The sequence below is a fragment of the Mus musculus genome, chromosome 17, assembly GCF_000001635.26.
Source record: "Mus musculus strain C57BL/6J chromosome 17, GRCm38.p6 C57BL/6J".
NCBI lineage: Eukaryota > Metazoa > Chordata > Mammalia > Rodentia > Muridae > Mus > Mus musculus.
Genome location: NC_000083.6, coordinates 54,850,955 through 54,863,341, shown reverse-complemented (window position 1 = coordinate 54,863,341; position 12,387 = coordinate 54,850,955). Strand labels below are relative to the sequence as shown.

The following is a 12,387-nucleotide window of genomic DNA, read 5'->3' as shown; positions in this document are numbered from 1 at the left end:
CAGGAAATTTTTCCCTGTGCCAATGTGTACTTCAGTATTCTTTAGTACACAGTTTTAAACTAAGTATCTTATTTTTTCTCTTTAAATTTTATACTTACAAGGGAAATGCGTGTTTCTGGGCTGGTGTCCTAGACCTTCCAGTTCATCTGTTTTGTTTGTTTGTTTGTTTGTTTTGTTTTTGTTTTTTGTTTTTTTAATTAGTGAAATAGCATCATATATAGAACAATTGTCCTTTGTTGTTTTCACAAATTATTTTTATCTTTCTCTGTGTTTGTAGCCAAAATACTATTATGATTCATTATGTGAGAATGTAAACCTATGTCTTTACTCACTGGTATATCATTTTACAATGTTTTACATGTTTGTATGCCAAGAAAAACATTCCAAAAGTTTTTCATGAAAGGAATAAATGATATATGTCTTATCTTTGTTCTGTGTACACCAATTCTTGTTCACAGTCTCAATAAGTTACAGCATTTTGAAAATTCCTAAATAGTCAGCTTGAGACAACAGATGATTTCTGAGTTCAACAGACTAATATGGGCCAATCAAAGGTCTTTGAAACACTGAGGCCTCAGAAGGCTTCTACAGACAGCACAAAGTTAATCTTAGTTACACTAGCTTGATAATCAGGCATTTATTTACAAGTAGAATTGCTATGCAAAAATGGCAGTCAGTCATGTGGTTCTTTCTCTCAGCAGATAGAGATTAGCTAGCATTTCTGCCTCTGTAAGTATCCACAGCTCCATATGATCAACACTTTCACCTAAACAAAGGGCCTAGATCAAAGTGGAACATAACTGGTTAGTTCTTCCTTGTAAATCAAGAGAGAGTTCTCAGTGATAATGTAAAAGAATGTATGGTTCAAGATCCTCAGACTTTAATAAAGTTTCTTATTTATGCATATATTTTTTTTTAATTTCAAAGAAAAATTGCACTTATGCTTTGATCAAATATACCCATCTCCCTTCCCTCAAATTCCTTCTGTACCCAAAGTTATTTTCTCTTCCAACTTCATGTAGACATTTTATATTAAAAAATATCATTATATCATATATACACAGTACATATATACATAGTATATATAAGATGCATTGGTTGTAATGCGCTATAGACTAACAAAAATTTCATAAAAAGCATGCAAAATCTTTGAGATGTTGGGTTGTCCAAGTCACTCTCAAAACAACAGCAATTGCTTTTGGTCTTAGTTGAAACTCACAGGTTAGAGGTAAGTCTCTATTGCCCCCATACCTCACATCTGAAACACAATATTCATGAGATTTGAGCTGGAGCTAACCTGAAAGTTTCTATCCTGTGGTCTAATTTTTATTATACTGGAACTTCCTATGGAAGATGCCATGTGGGAGTAATCAATAGTCCTAGGCAACAGTGATGCTTATAACTGCAAAATGATTCACATAACATGATATCCCTAAATATACATTAATGACACTCATATCTTCATGGTAGCCTAAGCTAGTTGGACATAAGACCCACTGAACTAGATGGAAGTTGTGCTTGGTACTAGAAATGTAGCCAACTACCCAGGCCTAGTAAAGTCATGAATCTTAGAGGAGAACCTTCTACTTTAGTAGACCAGTATAATCCTTAATTTCATTCTAAAACATAGCTTTTAGTCACAGCTGTCATCGCAGTTACCCCTCATCAAAGAAGCTTCTCCTTGCAGGAAATGGAGACAATTTCAGAAAATTCTAAGTGGTGATAATGCAGAGATCAGGTGATTATCAGGAAGCCGTTTCTAATGTATGCATCTACAACACAAGCACTTGCTAGTTTAAGATAAAATTTCACAATTGTTGTAATTTGGAATTCTTGAATTGTTAAAGATGACAAACATCTTAGATATGTGTTAGCAATTTTTAAAAAAATTTTTATTGGATAGTTTCTTTATTTATATTTCAAATGTTATTCCCTTTCCCAGTCCCCTGCATAGAAACTCCCTATCCTATCCCCCTCCCCCTGCTCTATGAGGGTATTCACCTACCCACCCACTCCCACCTTTTATTTCTTCCATTGAGAGTGCTCTGTTCAGATAAGCCATTCATTTTTTAAATGAGACATTTGTTTTCTTGATTCTCTTTTAATTCATTATATATCCTGAGTGTTCTGTCAGAAATATATGCCGCAAAGATTTTCTTCAATTCTGACTGTTTCTTTTTTACTTGACTTCTTTTCTTTTAGCTGTACAGAAACATTTTTTTTATGAGATCCAGTTTACCAATTGGCCTTAATTCATCCAGCATCACTTATCTGCCACTGAACACTTTGAAGATGAAAGTGGCACTCAATCCTCATCAAAGCTTCAGAGAAATGATGACAGAACACTCTACTATCCTATTGCTCTATCACATTATATATCACTCAGTGGCAGTCTGCTCTGTATGCTGCCTGCATCTGAGGCAAGAGCTCGGCAAATTTTGAGATTCCTGCTCATTAATGATAATAATGGACACCAAGTTAAAATAAGTGCTGGAAAATGTATTGCCCCTCTGCACAGGGAACAACTAAGCAGGATAACAAAATTGTGACTTTAAAATAAGTATTTGGAAACAACCATCAGTTTTCAGCTACACTGTTCACACTGTATAGTAATGCAAACTTTGCTGTCAAGAGATCTGCATACAATAGTCATGGTGATCCATATCACATAGTGCACAGAATGCTTCAATTTACTGTGTGTATGATGTATGCCACACTCCATACTGGACCAAAAGCTACCTTAGTATTGACCTCACTGTTGGTAAAGGCACATTTTATTGACCCTACTCATGTCAGGTCACTCTCAACATTTCTAATTCTGCCACCCTTTAATACAGTTCCTCATGCTGTAGTGAGGAACTACATAAAATTATGTTTGTTGCTACTTCATAACTATAATTTTATTGTTATATATTGTAATGTCAATATTCTTGAAAGTAGAGGTTTGCCAAGTGGGCCAGGGCCCACAGGTTGAGAACCACTGAGGGCCATTCCGGAGGAACAACAAATGACTTTAGAACTCATTGAATGCGATCCACCAGTTAATACAGTGGCCATGAGTGTGTTTCAGACAGGCTTGGCTCTGAGTACGAATTGTCCTGAGGACTTTGTGCTGTTGAGGAGTTCTGCGCTGCTTGTTGCTCTTACATTCCTCTTAATCTAAGAATTGTATGAAAACTCTAAGGTGTCTTTCAACCCCTCAGTGTGGAATATCTTCAGCACTCACAATAATAGTGGTTGGCCTTTTTCAGGCATTGCTGTTGGTACAGATCAATGATTCATTCACCACCTTAGAAAAGAATTTAGAAATTTAGATTTTCAGCAACAACCATCACTTTTAGAAGGCATTTGAAAAAACAAAATTGTTAGTGAAGCTAGGTTAAGGTGTTTTTTTCTACTGTCTCTGATGTACAAAATCTTAGAGAACAATTTGAAGTTCAGAAAGGCACGCTTTTATCAGGTAAGGTAGGGATATTTTAAAGTCAGGGAACAAGATCAATGGCAGCTCTGAAATTGTGGGAACTAAAAAAGGGGGGCCTGGAGGAAGAGGGAGAGGGAAAAAAGGCCGACATCTCACCAGAGTTCCAACTATACTCTGGTCAGTCAGGCGTGGGAGATCTGCTACCTACCTTTTCCACTCATCCTTGGGTGGGCATTCTTCTATGCCTGGGGACCCCAGAGCTACCTTGCTAAAGCCCTGGGATTATAGGACAGGGGGATGAGGAAAGAGAGGTTCCCAACACTGACCAGAGAGCATAGCAGATATTGATGGAGCAGAGACTCTCTATGGTTTAAGAGCTTTATTATAGAAATGCAGGGAGAAAAAGAGAAGTGAGAGAGAGAGGGAGAGGGAGAGGGAGAGGGGGAAAGGGGAAGAGGGGGAAGAGGGGGAGAGGGGGAGAGGGGGAGAAGGGAGAGAGAGAGAAAGAGAGAGAAGACTCGAGAGAAAGAGAGTAAAAGGGAGAGAGGAGAGGAGAGAACAAAGAGAATGGAGAGAGGAGAGAAGACAAAGAGAGGGGTGAATGAGGGGTAAGAGGGAGATGAGAGTAAGCATTAAGAGGGCGAGGTGGGGCTGAACATCCCTTTTTATAGTCTTTACTGTTGCTAGGTAACTGGGAAGGAGTTTAGCCTGAAGGTCAGAAGCTTGGGTCATTGTCTAGGTGACTACTGACCATGCTTCTCTTGTGGGGGCTGTGGGGGGGGGGCAGTAACTTAGGCAGGAGCCAGAGTTCCAGGAGCATAAGGGAACGTCTATTGTGTCATGAAGGTGAATTATGACCATCGGGGTTCAGACCTCAGCTCAACTGGAGAGCAGCCTGCAATTTCCCACAGAAATCATTCTCACTGAGGCTGGATGGTTTATTTATTTATTTATTTATTTTTAAATTAATTTATTTTTTTGCACTCCATATTCCATTCCCTGTCTCCCTATCCACCTTCTGACTGCTCCAGATCCCACACCTCTTCCCCACACCCCATGGATGCCCCCACGCCCCACTACACCTGACCTTTAAATACCCTGTGTCCTCCATTATCTTGAGGGTTAGGTGCATCATCTCTGAATGATCACAGATTTGGAAGTCTTCTACTACAGTGTGTTGGGGGCCTCATACATCTGATGTATCTGTCTGTTTGGTGGTCCAGTGTTTGAGAGATCTCAGGGATCCAGATTAATTGAGACTGATAGTCCTCCTATAGGATAACCCTTCTTCCCACTTTCAACAACAGGGTTCAATTGCTTTAACCTTTGGTTGGGTGCAAATAACTGCATCTGATTCATTCAGAGGGGAACATGATCTGGTATTGGATCAGGAAAAATGTCTGAAGCCCTGAGGTTCAGCAGAAATAATGGAAACAGGCTACCTCAGGAAGTAGGAGGTTGGGGGGAACCTCCAGAATCTATCAGAGACCTGGGAGGTTAGAGATTTTCAGGACTCAAAGGGAGGGACCTTAGATGAAATACCTTACAGTAGAGAGAGGAAGTTTTAAAGTCAGCTTCCAACAGAAAGACAGGACTTCAAGTGAGGAATGGGGTTGTCATCCCATAGTCAAAACTCTGACCCACAATTGTTCTTGTCTGAAAGAACTGCAGGAATGGAAATGAAGAGGAGCCTAAGGAAAAGAAGGTCCAGAGAATGGCCCAACGTGGGATCCAGCTCAAGGGGAAGCCCTAAGGACTCTACTATGGAGGCCATGAACCATTCACAAAAAGGGATCTATCAAGACTGCCCTACAGAAGACGTAACAAGCAGGTGTAAGAGTCAGATGTAGATGTTTGCATCTAACCAATGGACAGAAGCTGCTAGCCCCTATGGTTAAATTAGGGAAAAGCTGGAAGAAACTGAGGAGGGTGACCCTGTACAAAGAACAGCAGTCTCAATTAACCGAGTGCTCTCAAACACTAGACCACCAACCAGGAAGTATACACCAGCTGATATGAGGTCCCCAACACATATACAATTGAGGACTGCTGAGTCTGTGTTCAGTCAGAGAAGGTGCACCTAATCTTCAAGAGCCTAGAGGCCCCAGGGAGTTTAGAGGTCTTGTGGGGTGGATAGTGGATGGTGGGGACAACCTTGTGGAGACAGGGCATTGGGAGGAGTTATGGGATGTGGAAGAGGGTAGACTGGGAGGGGAATAAAATTTGGAGTGTAAATTAATTAATTAACTAATTAAAGATTTAAAAATATTCCCATATTTTCTTATTACCCGTGTTTCTCTCAGAATTCCTTTTACCATTAAATAAGTTGACAACTTCTTTCTTTTTATTGCCTAATAATGTTCCCTTGCATAGACAATCCTATAGTTTGTTAATGCGTCATCCTATTGATGGCCTTCATGAATACCTCTTTTGTTTGGGAGTGATTATGAATAAAAGTATACATATTTGAATACAGATTTTTGTACTGAATTATTCACTTCCCTTAAGTAAATAACAAGAACTTATTTGCTGGGTTATATGGCTTTTTAAAAAACAACAATGAGTCATCAATTATTGATACACCATTGTCTATTTTCTTTCTTTTTGTGGAATGGAAGGGATTATATATATTTTTTATTTTAAATTAATGTCCCATTTTCTAGCACAAAATAACCTGAAACTAAGCATTTTCCATTGACACCTGAGTGCTAACATAACAAATCAGCCAAGATATTTGCCTTTTTGGGTCTCTCTCTCTCTCTCTCTCTCTCTCTCTCTCTCTCTGTCCATGTCATACATTGTAACATTTTCCTTATTATTTTTCCCAAGGCATAACTTAACGTTTTCTGTAGGCCATGAGAAATACCATTTTATTTTATCTTTCATTGTGTGTGTGTGTGTGTATAATCATCATTCTTGGTATTATCAAAAATGTGCATATGGTCATTTAAAATTAGTTAAATATAATTTGGATTAGAATATACCCATATAGTATATCATGTAACTGGAACAAAAAGGAACGATACAGTTATTTGAAATTGTGCAAAGTTATTCTCAAGATATATTAATTGAAAGTAGTGGCTGAACAATGTATGATACCATGATAGGTAAGAAGGAGTCCTGGGTTTACCTTTGCCTCTGAAACCTCTGGAAACTGTGGAGGAAGCAGTAATGCCGCTGACCATCAGCAAAGGGAACAGAATGACCAAGCAACGGACATTTGCTGTGAAGTCTTTCAATCTTTTAAAACACAAACAGATATTCAATCTATATTTCCCAAATGAAGTTCAAACAACCCTGACATTAATGGATGAAAAAATTAGAGAAATGAAAACTGGAGGGCATATGAGGGCCCATTTATTTTCTCCAAAGCATGGCCCAATGCAACCTATTCCACCCACACCCCCATCACTCCTAGTGTGTGTGTGTTTGTGTGTGTGTGTAAAGGGGTCATTCTCATTCTATTATTTTTTTCCTATACTACGGAATGTGATGAAGTATTCCTAGTGTTAGGTACCATGGCTCAGCCTTTCTTGATGTGTACTGTGCACAGGGCACACAGTAAAATGTCTAATGATCTGTTTTGGTAATGAGGGAAGTCTTGTGGTTTGAGTGTTAATAACCATAGTTTCTGTAACAGGCTTTAAAGTTCCAGCCTCAATGCCTATGCTCAAATCAGTTTTTCTGCTCTTTGGGTCCATAAAATCCAAACATACTCATATTTTAAAAATATATGTTATAAAAAATGAAAGTGTAAATATATATGATTTTAAAATATGAAGCATTTCACAATCCATTCATCTGAATAAAGAGCATGTTCTAGCTACAAAATACGGTTTTGAGAAGGTTAAAGAGAAGGCAAAAAGATAGCTAATGTAATTTAAAGTTTTCCCTATACACCATAAACTTCAAACACCAGACAAATCTTTGTTTGAACACAAATTGCTAGTAATTCCAACAATTTTCTGAAATGTCTTTCTTAAAATATCTTCTCCACTTCCACTCTCCTTTTGAACAAGTCATATTCTCAGTTGAAGCACCATTTCATTTTCCAGTCAACTTACATAAATGATCCGGGGTTATATGTCTTTACAGTTTTCATCAGTGGAAGGGCGAATGTGCAGAAACTACTGAGTGTGAGTTATTTGTATAGACAAGCTGGCAAATTATACCTCTCTGGCTCACCAGTTTCAAATCACATTTATTCATCTGAAGAGAGAACATAAAATGCAAACAGCCTTGCCTATAACTATAGAATCACAAATTTCAATGTTTAATAGAATAGTAAGTTGCTGGTCTTTGCTGAAGTCTAGAGATATGCCTGGGTTTCAATGTCTCTTAAAGTTTTCAATAGGTACTTTTGAAGAACTAAGAATTTCATTTAAAGCACCAGGCCTGCCACTGAAGTCATTCTCACCCTCCATTCTGGTAGTGTGTATGGGCTCCCTCTACTCCAATGGCAGTAACAGGGTACCTATCTTCAGATTATAGCTATTTGCTCCTTTGTGTGGTGTGCTTTCTTTATTTGTGCTTTCTGTTCTAGAAGCAGTGGGACCTAGGAAAATGGAGCCTAAGAATGAATCGGAATAAAGCCACAAAATTGGCTTTATTCATAGCATCAGCCAATTTGAAATCTGAAGGTTAAGAAGAGTCAAACAAGTAAAGTGTACAATCACAAGGACAAGTTGCACATGGCAAAAACATGTTTCTTGATACAGACATAATTGAATAACATCAGCAAGCAATGATATGTGATCTCAGGAAAACTCACTCTTATTCACTCACTACACCCAAGAGATCCATGTAAACCCATTCCAAGGGCAATTCTGGGTTTTGAAGAAACAGGTCACAAGGCGCTTGCCTTATTTCCTCGGAGTGTTCTCACAAGCACTCAGAATTCTCACAAGACTCCATTCTTGAACCATCTTATGACGTTGTGAATAAAAACACAAGGTTTAGCTTTGACTGACCTTTCATGTTAAAGGAAAAGAGGCTTCTCCAACTCTCCGCTCATAAGTGAATTTAAGAAAGATTTTCCATGTGAAAGGACACAAGCCATGAAACAATGATGACCCTTTTTCTCATCGAGTGGGGCATGTTTAATCTAATGAGGGAGCCTAATGAACACAAACGTATGAGAATCGCCTGGAAGATGTTTCAGAGCACAATTGGCTCAGAATGTTGGAGAAAATGAAGCTTTAGAGAGCTTCAGTGTAGTATCCAGGACTCAGGTCATTATATCTCTGTATATTTTAATTTAGTATCAACACATACCATGTTTCCTGACTGTGGTGAGTTCACGTCATATTTTTCTGCTAATGTTTAAGATCTTTAAATAAGTTGAAAATTTCTTGGGAAATTCAAAGATGGAAATCAACAAAAGTCAAAAAAGTAAGGAGTCAAAAAAGTTTGAAAGGATTATCCTATCAAGAAGCGCTTACTGACAGGAGACTGACTGGAGCATGCTGTCCTCTGAGAGGTTCCACCCAGCAGCTGACTGATACGGATGCAGAAACCTACAGCCAAACATTGGATGGATTTTGGGAACTCTTATCAAAAGTTGGGGGAGAAGGATTGAGGACCAAGAAAGAGATAGGAATGCCACAGGAAAAAGAACAGAGTCAGCTAGCCTGGACCTTTGAGGCACTCAAAGACTGAACCACCAACCAAGAGCATACACAGTCGGGCTGGACATAGCCACCTACACACATATGTAGCAGATGTGCAGCTCTGTCTTCATGTGGGTTGGGAACTCTGAGAATGGAGGCTGTCCCTAAAGCTGTTGCTTGTCTGGCCTCACTGTAAAAAGACGCACCCAGCCCTGCAGAGACTTCATGTATCAGGGTGGTGGGAATACTCAGTGGGGGCCTCCACTCCCTTAGAGAAGAAGAGGAGAGGGAAATGTGGGGAGGAACTGTGGTAGAAAAAACAGTTATCAGGTTGTAAAGTGAATGAATAATAAATAATAAAAATTATTTAACAAAAAAGTCTTCAATCAAAGAGATCAAAGACCAGATTTGACATTCAGGGATAAGGGAAGGCAGGCAGCAAGATGTGACATTGGGGATCAGGGTCAGTGTTGAGAGAAGCAGATGGGTGTCAGCACTAGAAGGGCTGACCAGGGTCAGTGTTGATAGAAACCCATGGGGGCTGGTGTTGCTGGCAGCCAGCAATTAGAGAAATGACTCACAAGAATTTTATCTGAGGGAACAAAGCTTGATTCATTGGGGTTAGCACTCCTTGTGGCCAGCGAGAAATGCTAAACTCTGTTAATTCTTTGGGGCTGGTGGAAAAGAAAAGGAAAGAGAGAAAATCCATGTAGACACACATACACACACACTGAGTGGATGAAGCAAAAGTAGGATCTAATAACTTCATACCTATAGATGCATGCAGACATACATACATACATTCATATGTACATACATACATACATACATACATGCAGACAGACAAACATAAACTTACACATATACATATATGCTCATATACACATACACACATATACATATATACATATACACATGTATACATACATGCACATATGCATATATTCCAATACATAGTGGGTGAACAGGCTACAACACATCCTTTATTTTCCATAGCTTATATATACCAGCAAAATCTTTCAAGCAGTACAGAATTACAATATGTTTACATTCAATTTTTCTTCTAGTGAATGACTATGAAAAACAGTATGTTCCCTAATACCATAACATAAAAAAGCATTGCATAGTACAGGTAAATAAGACAAATTATTCCCAAGAATTCATGTATATTCATAACTAAGCAACTTGTTAGATACTAACAAAGTATAAACAAGCAAAGTAATTTTCTCAACCAGTATTTCTTACTGGCAAGCAGCAGTTTGTGGTTACAAAGAAATGATTATTATAGAAAATAATCTTATAAGAATCTTTTAAAATTGAAAAAATATATATTTATATAAAAAAACAATCAGTTATCTTTACTTAAAGTCCTCAGAATGTGTTATCTATTCATGGTAATTTTTATTAAATTATATCAGGAAGCTAAGGGCAAAACCAGGTACAAGACATAAACCATCCTACCCAGTTCTTGCTGCTAGGGCAGACCCCTAGTTGCTCTGCTCCTGTGAAGACTCCATATCCTGATCCATCCTAGAGGACCTGCTGCACCCAGAGCAGTTGGTAAGAACCCCACCGTACCACTGCATCCCGGAATTGTTCCTAGGAGCCTGGTGGACTCTGGACTCATCACTCACCGAATACCTGCCCTCCCAAATACTATTCCCCTTCCATCCCTTCCACCCCTTCTGCCTGGTCCTTGCTGGTGGGGCAGATCCCTAGTTGGTCTGCCCCTGTTGAGAATCCATATCCTGATCCATCCTAGAGGACTCGGTGCACTCAAAGCAATTGTCTGAAGAACTCCCAGGAGATCCACTGTAGCCAGGGCAACAGAACAGCAGCTTCTTTGCCCCTATGTAGAGCCCACAGTTGGAAGGCCCCACAGGTGGTCAGATATAGCCAGGGCTACAGGCCTACATGGAGACCTGAAGCAAACCAGGGACAAAAGAGACAGACTCCATATAGTTACCCAGAACAACAAACACCAGGGACAAACAGATGGTGAGAGGCAGTGCAAGAACATAAGCAACAGAAACCAAAATATATGAGCATCATCAGAACCCAGTTCTCCAACCACAGCAAGCCCTGGATATACCAACACATCTGAAAACCAGGAATCTGTTTTAAAATCCTATCTCATGAAGATAATAGAGTTCTTTAATGAGGATATCAAAAACTGACTGAAAGTATTATAGAAAAACACAGGTAAACAGATGAAGGAATTGAATAAAGGGATCTAAGACCTAAAAGTGGAAGTAGAAACAAAAAAGAAAAGACAGATGGAGGCAAACCTAGAAATTTAAAACCTAGGAAAGAGATCAGGAATTACAGATGTAAGTATTACCAACAGAATACAAGAGACAGAAGAAAGATTCTCAGGTGTAGAAGAAACAGTAGAAGATATTGACACAACTGTCAGAGAAAATTTAAAACATAAAAAACTCCTAACTTAAAGCATCCAGGAAATTCAAGACACAATGAAAAGAATAATTGGAATAGAGGGGAATGAATATTCACAGCTCAAAGGACCTGAATATGTCTTCAATAAAATCATAGAAGAAAACTTCCCCAACCTAAAGAAAGAGATGGACATAAAGGTACAAGAAGCCTATAGAACACCAAATAAATGGGACCAGAAAGGAAAATCTTCTAGTCACATAATTATCAAAACACTAAATGCACAAAAAAAAATAATATTAAAATCTTTAAGGCAAAAATGCCAAGTAACATACAAAAAGTTCTATTAGATTACACCAGACTTCTCAACAGAGAATATGAAACCCAGAAGAGCATGGTCAGAGATCATGCAGACTCTAAGAGAACACAAATGACAACCCAGGCTACTATACACAGCACAACTCTCAATCAACATACATGGAGAAACCAAAATATTCCAGTACAAAACCAAATTCAAACAGTATCTATTTACCAACCCAGGCCTACAAAGGATCCTAGAAGGAAAGCTCCAACACAGGAAAAATACCTGCACCAAAGAAAGGACAAGATATAAAGCATCTCGCAACAAAGTCAAAAGCAGAGAGCCACAAGCACATAAAGCCATCTACAAAAACAAACATCTAAAACCAATAGTCATCTCTCTTTAATATCTCTCAATATTAATAGACTCAACTCACCTATAAAAAGACATAAGCTAACAGACTGGATATGCAAACAAGATCCAGCATTTTGTTGCCTACAAGAAACACACCTCAATGACAAAGACAGGCACTATCTAACAGTAAAAATATGGAACACTGTCTTCTAAGCAAATGTCTCAGGAATAAAGCAGGAGTTGCCATCCTAATATCCAATAAAAGAGACTTTCAACCAAAAGTTATCAAGCATGATGAAGGACACTTC

The 12,387-nt window shown here is 38.7% G+C and overlaps 1 long non-coding RNA gene across 1 annotated transcript; it reads right to left on the bottom strand.

The window, feature by feature from the left end:
* Positions 1–628: 628 nt before the first annotated feature.
* Positions 629–10,795, bottom strand: Gm32055. Its single transcript, XR_385646.2, has 4 exons — positions 10,492–10,795; positions 6,552–6,661; positions 3,227–3,289; positions 629–779 (listed from the first exon to the last, which is right to left on the bottom strand). It is a non-coding gene; the product is annotated as a predicted gene, 32055 (long non-coding RNA).
* Positions 10,796–12,387: the final 1,592 nt, after the last annotated feature.